The sequence below is a fragment of the Schistocerca cancellata genome, chromosome 3 (assembly GCF_023864275.1).
Source record: "Schistocerca cancellata isolate TAMUIC-IGC-003103 chromosome 3, iqSchCanc2.1, whole genome shotgun sequence".
NCBI classification, from domain to species: Eukaryota; Metazoa; Arthropoda; class Insecta; order Orthoptera; family Acrididae; genus Schistocerca; species Schistocerca cancellata.
Window position 1 is genome coordinate 309809289 of NC_064628.1, and position 18351 is coordinate 309827639.

Below are 18351 nucleotides of genomic sequence, written 5' to 3' on the forward strand. Positions count from 1 at the left end.
AATATTAAGACGACCCCGAGCATATGTAAGTGACAATTTAATTGAGAAGCAGTACAGCAATGGCAAGATTCGGTGTGAATTCGGAACGGATTTTGACCATTACTGTGAGCGTGGTTGGCTCTATCTATTGTTAGATGCGTTACTTATTGTGTTACTTACGAATCTAATAAATGAAGTAAATGTCATGGACTGTTCTCCTTTAAAAGCAACCTTTTCACTTAAACTGAAGTACTGATGACTTTCATATTCGTAAATAACAGAGAAAAATTTTCATTAAGGCAACACGGTCAAGTTTCGTACAAAACGTGTTATCTTTATTAAAAGTACCTTGCCATTGACCGATCACCACGAAGAAAACTGTTTCAACTAAGAATGGCCAAAAATGTACTGCGAGGGAAACTAAATTGTGAATAGGAGGAGGAGTGACAGTGTGAAGGTGTAATTTACTTAAGAATATAACCTTGCGTAACCGAGACGTTAAGGTGCTTCAGGTACCAGAGGATTGTTGATTTGAAACACTGTTGTTATTACTTGTTTTGCAAACGTGAGATTCGTCACACATTTTGAAGGTGTAAGGTTTTTGGCGTCATATTTGAGTTAAAACTATCGTGGTCATCACAAATATGGTATCTAAAGGCATGGACCTTGCATATACTGGATCTCTTGCATTACGTTAGGGGTCGGTTCCAATTTTATAAAGCTTCTGTACGATCCTGGCTAGTTCAGTGGTGCTCACAGAAGATAGGAAGGGCTATGGTGGCGCCAGCTGCACCTTTTGAGAATTTATTTTCTTTATGTAAACGAAAAAGGATCCGCAACCTCAGGGCCCGGTATTCTTATGACTAAATTACCTGCAAAAATTATCACTAAGAGACTTGAAAATATTGGCAAAATGGCGTAAAAATGATTTAAAACATGCGTAAAGTGAGTCATAAAATGAACTAGAGTAACGAGACAGTTCACAAAAGACTGGAACTGAGCTATTTAAAAAAGGATAAGTCTTAAATGGCTATGTATTTCTTTAAGAAATCTCATTCCTTAAATATGTACTTAAATAGTTGTATAGCTGCCTTAGAACTGAGCCGGCCGGAGTGGCCGTGCGGTTCTAGGCGCTACAGTCTGGAACCGCGCGACCACTACGGTCGCAGGTTCGAATCCCGTCTCGGGAATGGATGTGTGTGATGTCCTTAGGTTAGTTAGGTTTAAGTAGTTCTAAGTTCTAGGGGACTGATGACCTCAGATGTTAAGTCCCATAGTGCTCAGAGCCATTTGAACCATTTGAACCTTAGAACTGACGCAGTGTATGGCAGTCAGTATGCAGGAGTTCTAGGATGTTAGGTCAGAGAAAGTGCGTTGTCAGGCAACATGTGCTTGTGTTAGAAAATCTTTCAGAATTTTCTGACACAACTAGAACGTTCACGTTGATATCTTATTTAGGTTCAAAAGGAATATAAAAATCGACACGTGACTATCAATATTTCACAATTAGACGTTAGGTCTGATACCATATCGATACAGAATTTCGATTTTTTTGTTTCAGTGCTCCTACCCGGTACCAGCTAACAACAGTAAGTGTCTTAACAACGACAAAGAAGCAGGTGAACCATCAACTTGTTTTCAACATTTACGTATATATCCTTGAGCAACTTTGTTGCGTTTTTTCTACAATAGAAGAATGAATTGTTGTTTTAAATGGACGTTAAACACAAGCATATTAAATTGAACTAAAGCCTTAAAAGTGACATTATCCATGAGAAAGTAGATACAGTACAGTGTCTATGGACTAAAAATTTAAAACTGAATTTACATTTCTATAATCATAATATTCAGAACTTTAATACTTGTGAACAATGCGTAGCTCATAAGGCACGAAGGATTACATATCAACGAACTCTGGGCATTACCAATAATAAGCAATAACAAAATGTAATGAAGCTGTCGATAAACAAAGTGACCAAACTACTACGTGTGTATTCCATGCCATTAAGGAGGAAATCTATGGCGAGAGTTCCACCTGACAAGTAATCAACTTAGGCACTCTTTGGTACACGATACGCTACAAATTAAATGCTACATACACACACCTACACATGTACACTCATGACTTGCATACAATATTTATGTTAATTGTAAACATAGTAATCATATGTTCAACCACTAAAAGATGTATATGTTTATGCAGTGACAGAGCACATGTGAGTATTGTCTTCATTGTGGCAGGGAACTGTTGTCCACGAAGGCCTAAACACTGCAGTAAATTTGCTGTCATATGGTATTGCGGGCAGCTGGAAGTGACATGGTGGGCGTCCTCTCCTGCAACACAATCACATGGGGTTGAGTCTGTTAGTTGTAGCTTATAGTGGTGCTGTCAGGACTTTCGTTGATAAAAATGGAGGCAGGACATAGTCACCGGAAACCCTCCGTAGTACATAGCAAGGGAGTACCATGGTTATGCAGGGATGCTTGGTAGTGTGGCTGCATTATAATTTCCCACAAGCCAGTATACATCCAAGGTAGAATTATGCAGTATCCAGATTATGCAACGTGGTGCCTCTCGGATTATGTGAAGCAGAACTAGGGGCCTTCTAAATTTGGCATGTATTACAGGAAGTGACATCATGATATTATTTGAGAACCTGGACGATCTTGTTACTAACACCACCAACGTAAATAACTCTGAAAATGGAACACTCTTTAGCGAGACAAATTTAAATGTTATGATGGTTAAAATCTGTGATCAAATGGACTGCTCTGCAAGTCCATCTCTGTCAGACGTAGCATCCAGATGATACTACCATTTCGTCTACATGGAAGCGGGAATGGGACATCCAGTAGCTTCATGTAGATTACTACTATATCATGGAGCTTCACATAATGCAAACATGTGCTGGGATTTCTAACGAAACTGAGATGTGTGATTATCAAATAAACCGTTGCTTCTGTGCGTAAGATGACTGAACAACTACTATAATACAGCTGGATTAGACAGTTTAATGTGGATTAATTCTTCTAACTGTAGAATAATGATATACGATGGTTGGAACTTTAATAATGGCAACTATTTATTTACAGATCGTACAAAATAGATACATGATTCAAAGTTTTACTGAGCTTCAAAGTAGTCACCAGAATTCTGTATAACCAATTGCCAGCGATGTGGAAGTCGTAGGATACTCTTAGCGGTGCCAGTTGTGTTGACAGTTCGAGCGGCGCGGTCTATTGCCCGACGAATTTGTAGCAGTTCTGAAGCGAATGCCATGAAATGTTTCCTTCAATTTAGAAATCGAGTTGAACTCACGAGGGCTTAAGTCAGGGGAGTGTAGTAGGTGGTATAGCACTTAGCAGCCCCATCAGTAAAACAAATCAGTAACAGCTGGCACTGTACGTGCTTGAGCATCGTCCTGCAAATGATGGTCAGGTCCTGCAGAAAGTGTCATCACTTCTGTCTCTAAGCTGGTCATAGGTTGTGTTCCAAAAATGAACAGCATAGAGACAGAAGTGGTGACAATTTTCTGCAGGACCTGACCATCATTTTGCAGGACAATCTCAAGCACATACAGTGCAAGTTGTTACTGATTTGTTTTACTGATGGGGCTGCTAAGTGCTATACTACTGCTACAAATTCGTCGGGTAATAAACCACGCCGCTCGAAGTGTCAACACAACTGGCACTGCTAAGAGTATCCTACAACTTCCACATCGCTAGCAATGGTTTATACAGAAAGCTGGTGGCTATTTTGAAGGTCAGTAAAACTTTGAAGCACCTATCTATTTTGTACGAGCTGTAAATAAATAGTTGTCACTATTAAAGTTCCAACCGTCGTATAACATATTTATACGCCAAATCACAAACAGCGGAGTGTACTAAAATATCAGTAACTATCTTATCAATTTTATGTATCTATGAGAAACTGGTGTGTCTTCCTTGGCTAAAGAACATGGTGTTACCAAATTATAGCTACAGAAAGAGTTGGTGTGTCTGACCCTGTGGAAATCTGTCTACGTCTATTAAACACCAACAAAGAGTATTTACATTGTACTCGACTGAACATTGTGTGAATCGCTTCTGTGTGACCTAAACTATCAGACAGCTTTTATAACAGTTGCTGCTTAGTGTTTTACAATTTGTCTGCAGGTCGGGTAATAAGAATAAATGAATGTCGAAGGGCAGACAAGTAAACCTTCTAGACAATCAAGACAGAGGAAAGATTAGAAACTGTGCTCTAAATGCGTATACTTGCGGAAATGGTTAACACAGACTCCCACAAGGATGACATAAGTATTATACATAGATGTTATATTAAAGCTGAAGAAAAAAATTTTTCTCAGTCCAGGACATCGTTCTCTATAATACCAACAAATATAAATATTGCCAGTTATGGATTGCTCGCCACGAATAATGTTATTCTGCAGATCAGAAGGAAGAGAACAATGTGTCCAACGGACTTTAACCATTCCCTATAACAGAAATTACTCCTTTAAGTGCAGCTAACCTGTTATGTGTACACAAAACAAAAATTGAAATGGAACGTTGTGGGTACAACGATCGATTTAGAGTCTTGATTTGAAGCCAAGAGTGCCTTAACCCGTATGCTACAAAACTAGTACCAATAAAGAGAGCAGTGTGTGATTTACACTGTTAGAGAATCAATCTTTACGAATTTTGATAAATAATACAGGTAATTTTTAGTTTCTTTAAAGTACTATTGTACTCTGGTAAAAAGGTAGAATAACACTCGAATTCTGATGCCAAATGTATTTTAGCCTGTACGTACGACAAGTGTCGAATTAATACATACTACTGAGAAGTGAAAATAACATTATGGCTCTTGATTTGAGGGCCTATAGTGCTTGCACCAACTGGGTACACATACCGAATAGCAGTCGTGTTAGGGAGAACATTTTCTACATCTACATCTACATTTCTACTCCGCAAGCCACCCAACGGTGAGTGGCGGAGGGGACTTTACGTGCCACTGTCATTACCTCCCTTTTCTGTTCCAGTCGCGTATGGTTCGCGGGAAGAACGACTGTCTGAAAGCCTCCGTGCGCGCTCGAATCTCTCTAATTTTTCATTCGTGATCTCCTCGGGAGCTATAAGTAGGGGGAAGCAATATATTCGATACCTCATCCAGAAACGCACCCTCTCGAAACCTGGACAGCAAGCTACACCGCGATGCAGAGCGCCTCTCTTGCAGAGTCTCCCACTTGAGTTTCCTAAACATCTCCGTAACGCTATCACGGTTACCAAATACCCCTGTGATGAAACGCGCCGCTCTTCTTTGGATCTTCTCTATCTCCTCCGTCAACCCGATCTGGTACGGATCCCACACTGATGAGCAGTACTCAAGTATCGGTCGAACGAGTGTTTTGTAAGCCACCTCCTTTGTTGATAGACTACATTTTCTAAGGACTTTCCTAATGAATGTCAACCTGGTACCCACCTTACCAACAATTAATTTTATATGATCATTCCACTTCAAATCGTTCCGCACGCATACTCCCAGATATTTTACAGAAGTAACTGCTACCAGTGTTTGTTCTGCTATCATATAATCATACGATAAAGGACCCTTCTTTCTATGTATTCGCAATACATTACATTTGTCTATGTTAAGGCTCAGTTGCCACTCTCTGCACCAAGTGCCTATCAGCTGCAGATCTTCCTGCATTTCGCTACAATTTTCTAATGCTGCAACTCCTCTGTATACTACAGCATCATCCGCGAAAAGCCGCATGGAACTTCCGACACTATCTACTAGGTCATTTGTATATATTGTGAAAAGCAACAGTCCCATAACACTCCCCTGTGGCACGCCAGAGGTTACTTTAACGTCTGTAGACGTCTCTCCATTGATAACAACATGCTGTGTTCTGTTTGCTAAAAACTCTTCAATCCAGCCACACAGCTGGTCTGATATTCCGTAGGCTCTTACTTTGTTTATCAGGCGACAGTGCGGAACTGTATAGAGCGCCTTCCGGAAGTCAAGGAAAATAGCATCTACCTGGGAGCCTGTATCTAATATTTTCTGGATCTCATGAACAAATAAAGCGAGTTGGGTCTCACACGATCGCTGTTTCCGGAATCCATGTTGATTCCTATGGAGTAGATTCTGGGTTTCCAAAAACGACATGATACTCGAGCAAAAAACATGTTCTAAAATTCTACAACAGATCGACGTCAGAGATATAGGTCTATAGTTTTGCGCATCTGCTCGACGACCCTTCTTGAAGACTGGGACTACCTGTGCTCTTTTCCAATCATTTGGAACCTTCCGTTCCTCTAGAGACTTGCGGTACACGGCTGTTAGAAGTGGGGCAAGTTCTTTCGCGTACTCTGTGTAGAATCGAATTTGTATCCCGTCAGGTCCAGTGGACTTTCTTCTGTTGAGTGATTCCAGTTGCTTTTCTATTCCTTGGACACTTATTTCGATGTCAGCCATTTTTTCGTTTGTGCGAGGAATTAGAGAAGGGACCGCAGTGCGGTCTTCCTCTGTGAAACAGCTTTGGAAAAAGGTGTTTAGTATTTCAGCTTTACGCGTGTCATCCTCTGTTTCAATGCCATCATCGCGGAGTGTCTGGATATGCTGTTTCGACCCACTTACTGATTTAACGTAAGACCAGAACTTCCTAGGATTTTCTGTCAAGTCGGTACATAGAATTATACTTTCGAATTCACTGAACGCTTCACGCATAGCCCTCCTTACATCGTTTAGCTTCTGTTTGTCTGAGAGGTTTTGGCTGCGTTTAAACTTGGAGTGAAGCTTTCGCAGTAGTTTCCTAACTTTGTTGTTGAACCACGGTGGGTTTTTCCCGTCCCTCACATTTTTACTCGGCACGTACCTATCTAAAACGCATTTTACGATTGCCTTGAACTTTTTCCATAAACACTCAACATTGTCAGTGTCGGAACAAAAATTTTCGTTTTGATCTGTTAGGTAGTCTGAAATCTGCCTTCTATTACTCTTGCTAAACAGATAAACCTTCCTCCCTTTTTTTATATTCCTATTAACTTCCATATTCAGGGATACTGCAACGGCCTTATGATCACTGATTCCCTGTTCTGCACTTACAGAGTCGAAACGTTCGGGTCTGTTTGTTATCAGTAAGTCCAAGATGTTATCTCTACGAGTCGGTTCTCTGGTTAATTGGTTGGTTGGTTGGTTGGTTTGGGGAAGGAGACCAGACAGCGTGGTCATCGGTCTCATCGAATTAGGGAAGGATTGGGAAGGAAGTCGGCCGTGCCCTTTCAGAGGAACCATCCCGGCATTTGCCTGGAGTGATTTAGGGAAATCACGGAAAACCTAAATCAGGATGGCCGGACGCGGGATTGAACCGTCGTCCTCCCGAATGCGAGTCCAGTGTCTAACCACTGCGCCACCCCGCTCGGTCTCTCTGGTTAATTGCTCGAGGTAATTTTCGGGTAGTGCACTCAGTATTGTGTCACTCGATGCTCTGTCCCTACCACCCGTCCTAAACATCTGAGTGTCCCAGTCTATATCAGGTAAATTGAAGTCTCCACCTAAGACTATAACATACTGATAAAATGTATGTGAAATGTATTCCAAATTTTCTCTCAGTTGTTCTGCCACTAATGCTGCTGAGTCGGGAGGTCGGTAAAAGGAGCCAATTATTAACCTAGCTCGGTTGTTGAGTGTAACCTCCACCCATAATAATTCGCAGGAACTATCCACTTCTACTTCACTACAGGATAAACTACTACTAACAGCGACAAACACGCCACCACCGATTGAATGCAATATATCCTTTCTAAACACCGTCTGTGCCTTTGTAAAAATTTCGGCAGAATTTATCTCTGGCTTCAGCCAGCTTTCTGTACCTATAACGATTTCAGCTTCGGTGCTTTCTATCAGCGCTTGAAGTTCCGGTACCTTACCAAAGCAACTTCGGCAGTTTACAATTACAATACCGATTGCTCCTTGGTCCCCGCATGTCCTGATTTTGCCCCACACCCTTTGAGGCTGTTGCCCTTTCTGTACTTGCCCGAGCCCATCAAGCCTAAAAAACCGCCCAGTCCACGCCACACAGCCCCTGCTACCCGTGTAGCCGCTTGCTGCGTGTAGTGGACTCCTGACCTATCCAGCGGAACCCGAAACCCCACCACCCTACGGCGCAAGTCGAGGAATCTGCAGCCCACACGGTCGCATAACCGTCTCAGCCTCTGATTCAGACCCTCCATTCGGCTCTGTACCAAAGGTCCGCAGTCAGTCCTGTCGACGATGCTGCAGATGGTGAGCTCTGCTTTCATCCCGCTAGCGAGACTGGCAGTCTTCACCAAATCAGATAGCCGCCGGAAGCCGGAGAGGATTTCCTCCGATCCATAGCGACACACATCATTGGTGCCGACATGAGCGACCACCTGCAGATGGGTGCACCCTGTACCTTTCATGGCATCCGGAAGGACCCTTTCCACATCTGGAATGACTCCCCCCGATATTCACACGGAGTGCACATTGGTTTTCTTCCCCTCTCTTGCTGCCATATCCCTAAGGGGCCCCATTACGCGCCTGACGTTGGAGCTCCCAACTACCAGTAAGCCCACCCTCTACGACCGCCCGGATCTTGCAGACTGAGGGGCAATCTCTGGAACAGGACAAGCAGCCATGTCCGGCCGAAGATCAGTATCAGCCGGAGACAGAGCCTGAAATCGGTTCGTCAGACAAACTGGAGAGGCCTTCCGTTCAGCCCTCCGGAATGTCTTTCGCCCTCTGCCACACCTGAGACGACCTCCCACTCTACCACAGGTGAGGGATCAACCTCAATGTGGGCAGTATCCCGGGCAGCCACAGTCGTAGTCCGATCGGGGGATGCGTGGGACGAGCTGGCCGTCCCCGACAAACCCCCATCCGGACCCCTATAGTGATGCCCATTGGCAATAGCCTCAAGCTGTGTGACCGAAACCAACACTGCCTGAAGCTGGGAGCGAAGGGATGCCAACTCAGCCTGCATCCGAACACAGCAGTTGCAGTCCCTTTCCATGCTAAAAACTGTTGTGCAAAGAACGACTGAACTAATCTACAGAGAGCACAAACAATTCGATACAAAATTTAAACGGTTATTAAAATACAAGATTGCCTAGTAAATGCAGTAATGCTGATACTTGCGCACTGCTGACACACTGCTTGGCGGCGGAAGGAGACTACGCGATTTATACTATTCAGGTACTAAAACGCGATACTACAACTCTCAAATACTATAATACGCCCGAAATTTATGAATTAAACAATGCAAGTACCAAGAACACGCAAAGAAATTAAGGATTAAACTATGTAACAAATAAGTGAGCTAAGAGTATACGACTGCTGGCAGCTGCTTATCCTACGGCGGTCTACTTGCGCTGATGATGAAGAATTTCGTTTGGTAATCTGACGAACCCCATGTCCTTGTCAATAACATAGTGCTGACAGTCGTCTAATACAGACTTTTTGCAACCTCATTCGGCTGAACGGATTGTAGCACTCTATACGCAATAATGAACATATGCAACTATAGTTAGTTCTTAGCTCCCCGTTTGTCCAGCTTTATCTCCAAGTACACCTCCTACTTAAATGTTTTTCAGCACAATGCCATTGTATGATTAAGTACTCTCTCTCTGTCTCTCTCTCTCTCTCTCTCTCTCTCTCTCTCTCTCTCTGTGTGTGTGTGTGTGTGTGTGTGTGCGCGCAGATGATGTAGCAGTTAGTCATTAGTGCAAGATGAAAAACAGTTTATCACGTCGCTTGAGCTGCCAAATATGTCAGTCTTTCAAGAACCTTAGAATGTAATACATGTTATTTACCAGCTGATGATGACAACGTAACTGAAACACGCAGCGAAGTAATAAATTATGAGTGATGTAGGTTATCAGTCACAGTCACCGCATTGCAGTCCACCACACACAAAACTTGTGTTACCATCTGAAGTTGCAAACAAATAGCACAACAGATTCTTCTTGAAAATAGTGCAAATTGCCTGTATGAGGCAACTAGTGAATGTTTCACAGTTCCGTTCGACATATGTGATTGTATTTCAGTTTTCTTTACAATATGCTTTATAGTCAATTAAGGACTACAACGTTAGTCATTTCTTGTTCTATTCTCTAATTTATGCTTCGGAAGTTGTAGCCTTGAATAAAAATCAGTGACCTGGTTGTTGATTATTGAAAGGTTTACGGAGAAGTAAGGAATCCGAAATATGAATTCAGGGGCGCGTAATAGGTGGAAGCCGTCGCTTCTGCAGACCGCATCAATATCTAAAAGTTATTTAAGGGCCGATTTTATTTCAGGTGGAACATAAACGGTTAACGACCCATAGACGCCCTGGAACAACAATGGGCTGCAGGTGAAATAACTTTTTAAAGAGATCCCCTCAAAAAACGAGAAATGAAATATAGCTTTCAGGGCACTGTTAATGGAGCTATCACGAGCGGAGTTTTCATGAATAATTTATGAGAATGAAAAATTAAATTTAAAAAATTAATTAAACCTGCGGTTGGAGAAAATTTCAAAAGAATTTATACGCAGCGTCATTTACATAATTAAACTTCACATCGGTGCCTCTCGGTTAATTGCGGGCTCATCAGGTCATTCATTGGCTAGATATTTGGCTATATGGAATTCTCTTGCAGCCAGGAAATGACCAGTCAGTGCATTCACCTCTATTTCTCGGTGTTTCACTGCCATTTTATACTCGCGATTGAGTTCGTATTTGTGATAAGATTAGAGATAGCGGTATTTTCTTAAGATTAAACGATAATAAATTGAACCACTTGTATTTGATGTATCGAGAGTACAATCGAGTAGATGCTGAATTACGATTTTTCTCCTTACCTGGGATTTTAGATTCTTACAATAACTGGAGCAATTAATATTTTGTTTTCAAACTTATACAGAAATTAAAATTTTGGTCATTAGTGTAATCTTTTTTATACGACAGGCACTTATCACGAATATTACATGAAGTTAATATTATATATTACGTGTAAGGGTATTGCAGAATATGCAGCAATTGCTTGCGTTCTCTTACACAGTTTAACAGAAAAACTATATACACTGCAAAATAACTATCGGATTTGGATATACGTCCTAATCCCCTGCTTCCTCCTCTATCTGTCCACCTCCTATTCCTCCCTCTCTCTGTCCATCTCTTCCTTCTCGTTCTTTATGTGCATTTCCACCTCCCCCCCCCCCAGCTTTGTTCATATTCTGTTCCCTCCTCTTCCTAACCTTGAACCTTGTTTATTGTTACTACAGAATTCAGGTTTCGTAATACTATTCTAATCATAAGTCGATTAGCCATAAATACAATTTTTCTGTTTGGAAAACAAAACAGTACATATATACACACATCAAAAACAGTTTTGCATCACCCCGGTTCCCAGAACTCTTGAAGATAGACTGTGGATACTGTATCAAGACACAGTCCCTTTGACTGTTCAGAGATGTCACTAAACCCCTCCAGAGATTTAAAGAACCATGCATGAGCAGCACCTATTAGACGGAGGGGTCCGACAGCCTATCAGTTCCGGTCATTCCACAGGAGGAAGGTACACGGCCGTAGTTCAGTCATGACTAGACGGTCAATACCGCGATTTGATCGCTTTCGCGTTGTTAACTTGGTGCCAGGAAGGGCTCACAACAAGGGAAGTGTCCAGGCGTCTCGGAGTGAATCAAAGCGATGTTGTTCAGAGATGGAGGAGATACAGAGAGACAGGAACTGCCGATGACATGCCTCGCTCAGGTCGCCCAAGGGCTACTACTGCTCTGGATGACTGCTGCTGCGGATTATGGCTCGGAGGACTCCTGACAGCAACGCCACCATGTTGATTAATGCTTTTCGTGCAGCCACAGGACGCCGTGTTACGACTCAAACTGTGCGCAACAGACTGCACGATGCGCAACTTCACTCCCGACGCCCATGGCGAGGTCCATCTTTGCAACTACCACACTATGCAGCGCGGTGCAGATGGGCCCAACAACATGCCGAATGGACCGCTCAGGACTTGCATCACGTTCTCTTCAGCGATGAGTGTCGCATATGCCTTCAGCCAGACAATCGTCGGAGACGTGTTTGAAGGCAACCCGGTCAGGCTGAACGCCTTAGAGACGCTGTCTAAAGTGTGCAGCAAGATGGTGGTTCCCTGCTGTTTGAGGTGGCATTATGTAGGGCCGACGTGTGATTCTGGTGGTCATGGAAGGCGCCGTAACGGCTGTACGATACATGAATGCCATCCTCCGTCCGATAACCCAACCATATCGGTAGCGTACTGACGAGGCATTCGTCTTCATGGACGACAATTCACGTCCTCATTGTGCACATCTTGTGAATGACTTCCTTCAGGATAACGACATCGCTCGACTACAGCCGCCAGCATGTTCTCCAGACCTGAACTCTATGGAACACGCATGGGATGGACTGAAAAGGACTGTTTGTGGAAGACGTGACGCACCAACCTCTCTGAGGGATCTACACCGAATCGGCATTGAGGAGTAGCACAATCTGGACCAACAGTGCCTTGATGAACTTGTGGATAGTATGCCACGTCGAGAGTAGGCATGCATCAACGCAAGAGGACGTGGTACTGGGTATTAGAGGCACCAGTGTGTACAGCAATCTGGGCAACCACCTCTGAAGCTCTCACTGTATGGCTGTACAACATGCAATGTATGGTTTTCATGAGCAGTAAAAAGGGCGGAAATGATGTTTATGTTGATCTCTATTCCAATTTTCTGCACAGGTTCCGGAACTCTCGGAACCGAAGTGCAACAAAACTTTTTTTAGTGTGTGTATCTAAAACGAGGGATCTGTTAAAAGTATATATATCCTATGTTGTCCTAATGTGTAATAGAATAACATTCAAAATTTTCAAGCAATAAGTCAAAATGTTTTCGAGATTTTCCTTAATAATGCTTTCCTTTTATATATTATATACGTCTTTGTACGTCATATAAGTAGGGGGACAAGCTATGTACCAGGACACGCTGCATTGTTGCCAAATTTATTCAAGATGGCGGTGATGACGTCATCCAAGATGGCTGCATGTAGACTTGGCAACAGCGCATGACGTCATCCAAGATGACGGATTTTAGCGGGAAAATAGTCAAATTGTGCTACATCCACTAACCTAACCTTCAGAAAAAATGGCGGGAAGTTTGAATTTTGGCGGGATAATAGTCCAATTGTGCTACGTCCTCTAACCTAAGCGTCCAGAAGAAAAAATGGCGGGAAGTTTGAATTCCAACAGGATAATGCATGCAAAGACCGTTTATTATTATTATTTTATCATTCATTAACACTCATTATCATTAATTATCATTCATTATCATTTATTAACATTCATTATCATTCATTGTCATTCATTATCATTCATTACCATTTATTATCATTCATTATCATTTATTATTATAGGCCTACCTCCACTAGAAAATTGCGTCAAATTCAAAATTCCAACACGATATTCTCTCGAAAACTGTACTTCTATGTATTAATATCATTTATTATTAATTCAAGATGTCCGATTTTCTCGGTGAGAAAGCCATTCTCCTTACATCCATAACAAAAATCTATCACAAGTTCAAATCCCCAACACCATAATTGATCACATGTACGAGCTTTCTCCTACACTTATCTTTTTTTTCACTGGTAACCTATCATAATCGCGTCAAATAATAAACTGCACTTATAGTAACGTAATTCACATCCTTTGATTTTGCAGGGGGGGGGGGGAAGGGACTGAGGACTTTATTTCAAGTAGTACGGTCATCACTTGTTCTCCAACACAGTCAGCACACACATCTTTGATATCGTAGTGCAGTCACCACGACGTCCGGGCTCCAACTGCATTAGTTCAAATGTTCAAATGTTAGTTCAGCATGTGGTGACAATTCGTATACAACGTATATACCATTGAAGCCCATCCTGCAGAATGTGTTCAATCGATGATTTATTGGTGTTCGACCGCGATGAGTTTAACAGCAGTGTAGTTTGCAAGCATACAGCCGAGGACTGCCCCCATAACCTCCTACATGCTGAATGCAAACGTGCATTAATCCTGGAACATATGAATACGAACACAGTCCTCCAAATAAATTCCCTCCAACGAAATGCTTTAAAAATGCATTACCCATCTCATGGAAACATCTGCTACTGTTGAAACTGTCTACCTTTTCTAAAGCCCACATATAAGCTCCCAGCCCACAAGAGACGTCTGCCTCCGATCCAGCAGAGCGACGAATTGATCTAGTTCACGAGTTCTCCGCTAGAGGGCACTTCGATAGGTCACGTGTTCACCTTATTCAACCAATAGCAGTACAGCATCGTGATGACGTAGTTGGCTTCTGTATAAGGAGGACTCAGCAGCTCCTCCATCTCTGTTCCAGTCAGTCAAGATGAAGCGTCAGTCACCACCACAGCAGAATAGGAGGAGGAGCAAGCAGCACCAGAAATGTAAGTCCTCAAATTATTATTATTATTATTATTTCTTTCTTTTCTCAGACGTTATGTCTGGTCAAAAATGGAAAGTGACATGGACCTTGATCAAGCGGGACTTCCTTTTAACTGTATGGTGTACGTTATATTGCATTTAGGAACTTTCTGGTAATTGAACATGTATCAATAATTACGGATTTCTGGAGTTGTATATCTAAGTTTGGATGTAGCCGTATTGCATTGATGTACTGGTGGATATTGTGTGGTATGACTCCTGTAGCTGATAGTATAATTGGTATAATGTCAACTTTATCCTGATGCCACATGTCCTTGACTTCCTCAGCCAGTTGGATGTATTTTTCAATTTTTTCTCCGGTTTTCTTTTGTATATTTGTTGTATTTGGTATGGATATTTCGATTAGTTGTGTTAATTTCTTCTTTTTATTCGTGAGTATGATGTCAGGTTTGTTATGTGGTGTTGTTTTATCTGTTATAGTGGTTCTGTTCCAGTATAATTTATATTCATCATTCTCCAGTACATTTTCTGGTGCATACTTGTATGTGGGAACGTGTTGTTTCATTAGTTTATGTTGTATGGCAAGTTGTTGATGTATTATTTTTGCTACATTGTCATGTCTTCTGGGGTATTCTGTATTTGCTAGTATTGTACATCCGCTTGTGATGTGATCTACTGTTTCTCTTTGTTGTTTGCAAAGTCTGCATTTATCTGTTGTGGTATTGGGATCTTTAATAATATGCTTGCTGTAATATCTGGTGTTTATTGTTTGCTCCTGTATTGCAGTCATGAATCCTTCCGTCTCACTGTATATATTGCCTTTTCTTAGCCATGTGTTGGATGCATCTTGATCGATGTGGGGCTGTGTTAGATGATACGGGTGCTTGCCATGTAGTGTTTTCTTTTTCCAATTTACTTTCTTCGTATCTGTTGATGTTATGTGATCTAAAGGGTTGTAGAAGTGGTTATGAAATTGCAGTGGTGTAGCCGATGTATTTATATGAGTGATTGCTTTGTGTATTTTGCTAGTTTCTGCTCGTTCTAGAAAGAATTTTCTTAAATTGTCTACCTGTCCATAATGTAGGTTTTTTATGTCGATAAATCCCCTTCCTGCTTCCTTTCTGCTTAATGTGAATCTTTCTGTTGCTGAATGTGTGTGATGTATTCTATATTTGTGGCATTGTGATCGTGTAAGTGTACTGAGTGCTTCTAGGTCTGTGTTACTCCATTTCACTACTCCAAATGAATTGGTCAATATTGGTATAGCGTGAGTATTTATAGCTTTTGTCTTGTTTCTTGCTGTCAATTCTCTTTTCAGTATTTTTGTTAGTCTTTGTCTATATTTTTCTATTAGTTCTTCTTTAATATTTGTATTATCTATTCCTATTTTTTGTCTGTATCCTAGATATTTATAGGCATCTGTTTTTCCATCGCTTCTATGCAGTCGCTGTGGTTATCCAATCTTCTTGTTTAGTTTGTTTTCCTTTGATTATGCTATTTTTCTTACGTTTGTCTGTTCCAAAAGCCATATTTATATCTTTGCTGAATACTTCTGTTATCTTTAGTAATTGGTTGAGTTGTTGATTTGTTGCTGCCAGTAGTTTTAGATCATCCATGTATAGCAAATGTGTGATTTTGTGTGGGTATGTTCCAGCAATATTGTATCCATAATTTGTATTATTTAGCATGTTGGATAGTGGGTTCAGAGCAAGGCAGAACCAGAAAGGACATAATGAGTCTCCTTGGTATATTCCACACTTAATCTGTATTGGCTGTGATGTGATACTATTTGAATTTGTTTGAATATTAAGTGTGGTTTTCCAATTTTTCATTACTATGTTTAGGAACTGTATCAATTTAGGATCTACTTTGTATATTTCCAATATTTGTAGTAACCATGAGTGGGGTACACTATCAAAAGCTTTTTGGTAATCAATGTATGTGTAGTGTAGCGACCTTTGTTTAGTTTTAGCTTGATATGTCACCTCTGCATCTATTATCAGTTGCTCTTTACATCCTCGTGCTCCTTTGCAACAGCCTTTTTGTTCTTCATTTATAATTTTGTTCTGTGTTGTATGTGTCATTAATTTCTGTGTAATGACTGAAGTTAATATTTTGTATATTGTTGGTAGGCATGTTATGGGGCGATATTTAGCTGGGTTTGCTGTGTCTGCTTGATCTTTAGGTTTCAGATAAGTTATTCCATGTGTAAGTGTATCAGGGAATGTGTATGGGTCTGCAATGTAACTGTTAAATAATTTACTTAGATGTGAATGTGTTGAGGTGAACTTCTTTAGCCAGAAATTTGCTATTTTATCTTTTCCAGGGGCTTTCCAATTGTGAGTAGAATTAATTGCTTGGGTGACTTCATGTTGCAAAATTATCACTTCAGGCGTTTGTGGTATCATCTTGCATGTGTCTGTTTCTACTTGTATCCACCGTGCATGCCTGTTATGTTGTACTGGGTTTGACCATATGTTGCTCCAGAAGTGTTCCATATCTGTTATGTTTGGTGGATTGTCTATTTTAATATGTGTGTTATCTATTGTCTGGTAAAATTTCTTTTGGTTTGTGTTGAATATTTGGTTTTGTTCCCTTCTTGTATCTTCTAAGTCGTTTGGCCAATGCTTGTAATTTCTGCTTCTTTTCATCTAATTGCTCTATCGCTTGTTGTTTTGAGATTTTACCTAACATTTTCGTTTTTTCTTCTGACATTTCGTTTCTTATAAATTGTGTTAGCTGTCCGATGTCTTTTCTCAGTTTTTCCATTCTGATCTGTAGCCTGTGTTGCCATGCTGGTTTTGTGGGTTTCTTCTGTGTGTTGGTTGGTTGGTTCTGATCTCTGCCTAGTGTGTATATTTAGTGTAGTGAGCGCTCCTATATAAATCAGTAGTTGTAACTCTTCCATAGTTGCGTTTTCATTTATTTTGTTGTGTATGATTGTGTTGATAGTTTTTATTGTAGTTCGACTTGTGGGTTATTTGGCGGTCTATGCAAGAATGGTCTAATGTCTGTATTTGTGTCTTTGTATTCTATATATGTCAGCTGAAATTTTTCTTCTATATCTAATATGTGTGTCACTTCGTGTCCTATTTGTGCTTTTTCTGGTGGCTGTCTTAAGATTTCGTTTTCCTCTGATTGTTTAATTGATGCATGTTGATCTTTGTTTGTTTGCTCTGGGATGTTTTGAGTCCATTACTGTATTTTCTTCTTCTTCTGATTGCACATTATTTTGTTCCAGTATTTGTTGTACTTGTTGTTTGATGTTTTCTAATTCTGACTGGGGTATCCTGTTATTTTTGATTATTACACGGATCTGATCAGCTAGTCGTTGTTCTGTTAAAAATTTTAATTCTGGGTATCTGGTAATAAATGTTGTGTATACTTGTGATCTGTATCGAGTTGGGTTGGTTCCTAGGTTTGTTGCTTGGTAATAACAGAACATGAGGTGTCGATTAACTTCATCTGACCATCTCATCCTCTGTCTTTGTTTTCCTTCTAGGGTGGTTGCAGGAAGCATATCCTGCAAAACACCTCTATTTGGATTTAAATCATTTTCCAGTTGGCTAGCAGTGTCGTTATCATTGTGGGCGGGCATAGGGTTCAAGCGTTGTTCCCGACCATGACGACGCTTGTCCAAGGCTTCTTTAGTTGTGTCCTGAACCAAGTAATCACACTAAAAGGGGGGTTAGCCCTATTAGTGGTTTGTTGTTTTCGTCGCCTTTTACGACTGGCAGAACATACCGGAGGCCTATTCTTTTCCCGGGCCTCCACGGGGTTTATTATTATTATTATTATTATTATTTCTCTACCAACATCGCATCATTTCTTATGGATATTCGTCTTGGTTCTCCAGCAGCTCCGCCCGTGACGCCAGCATCAGCAGGTCCCAGCATGTCCCGGTCCACG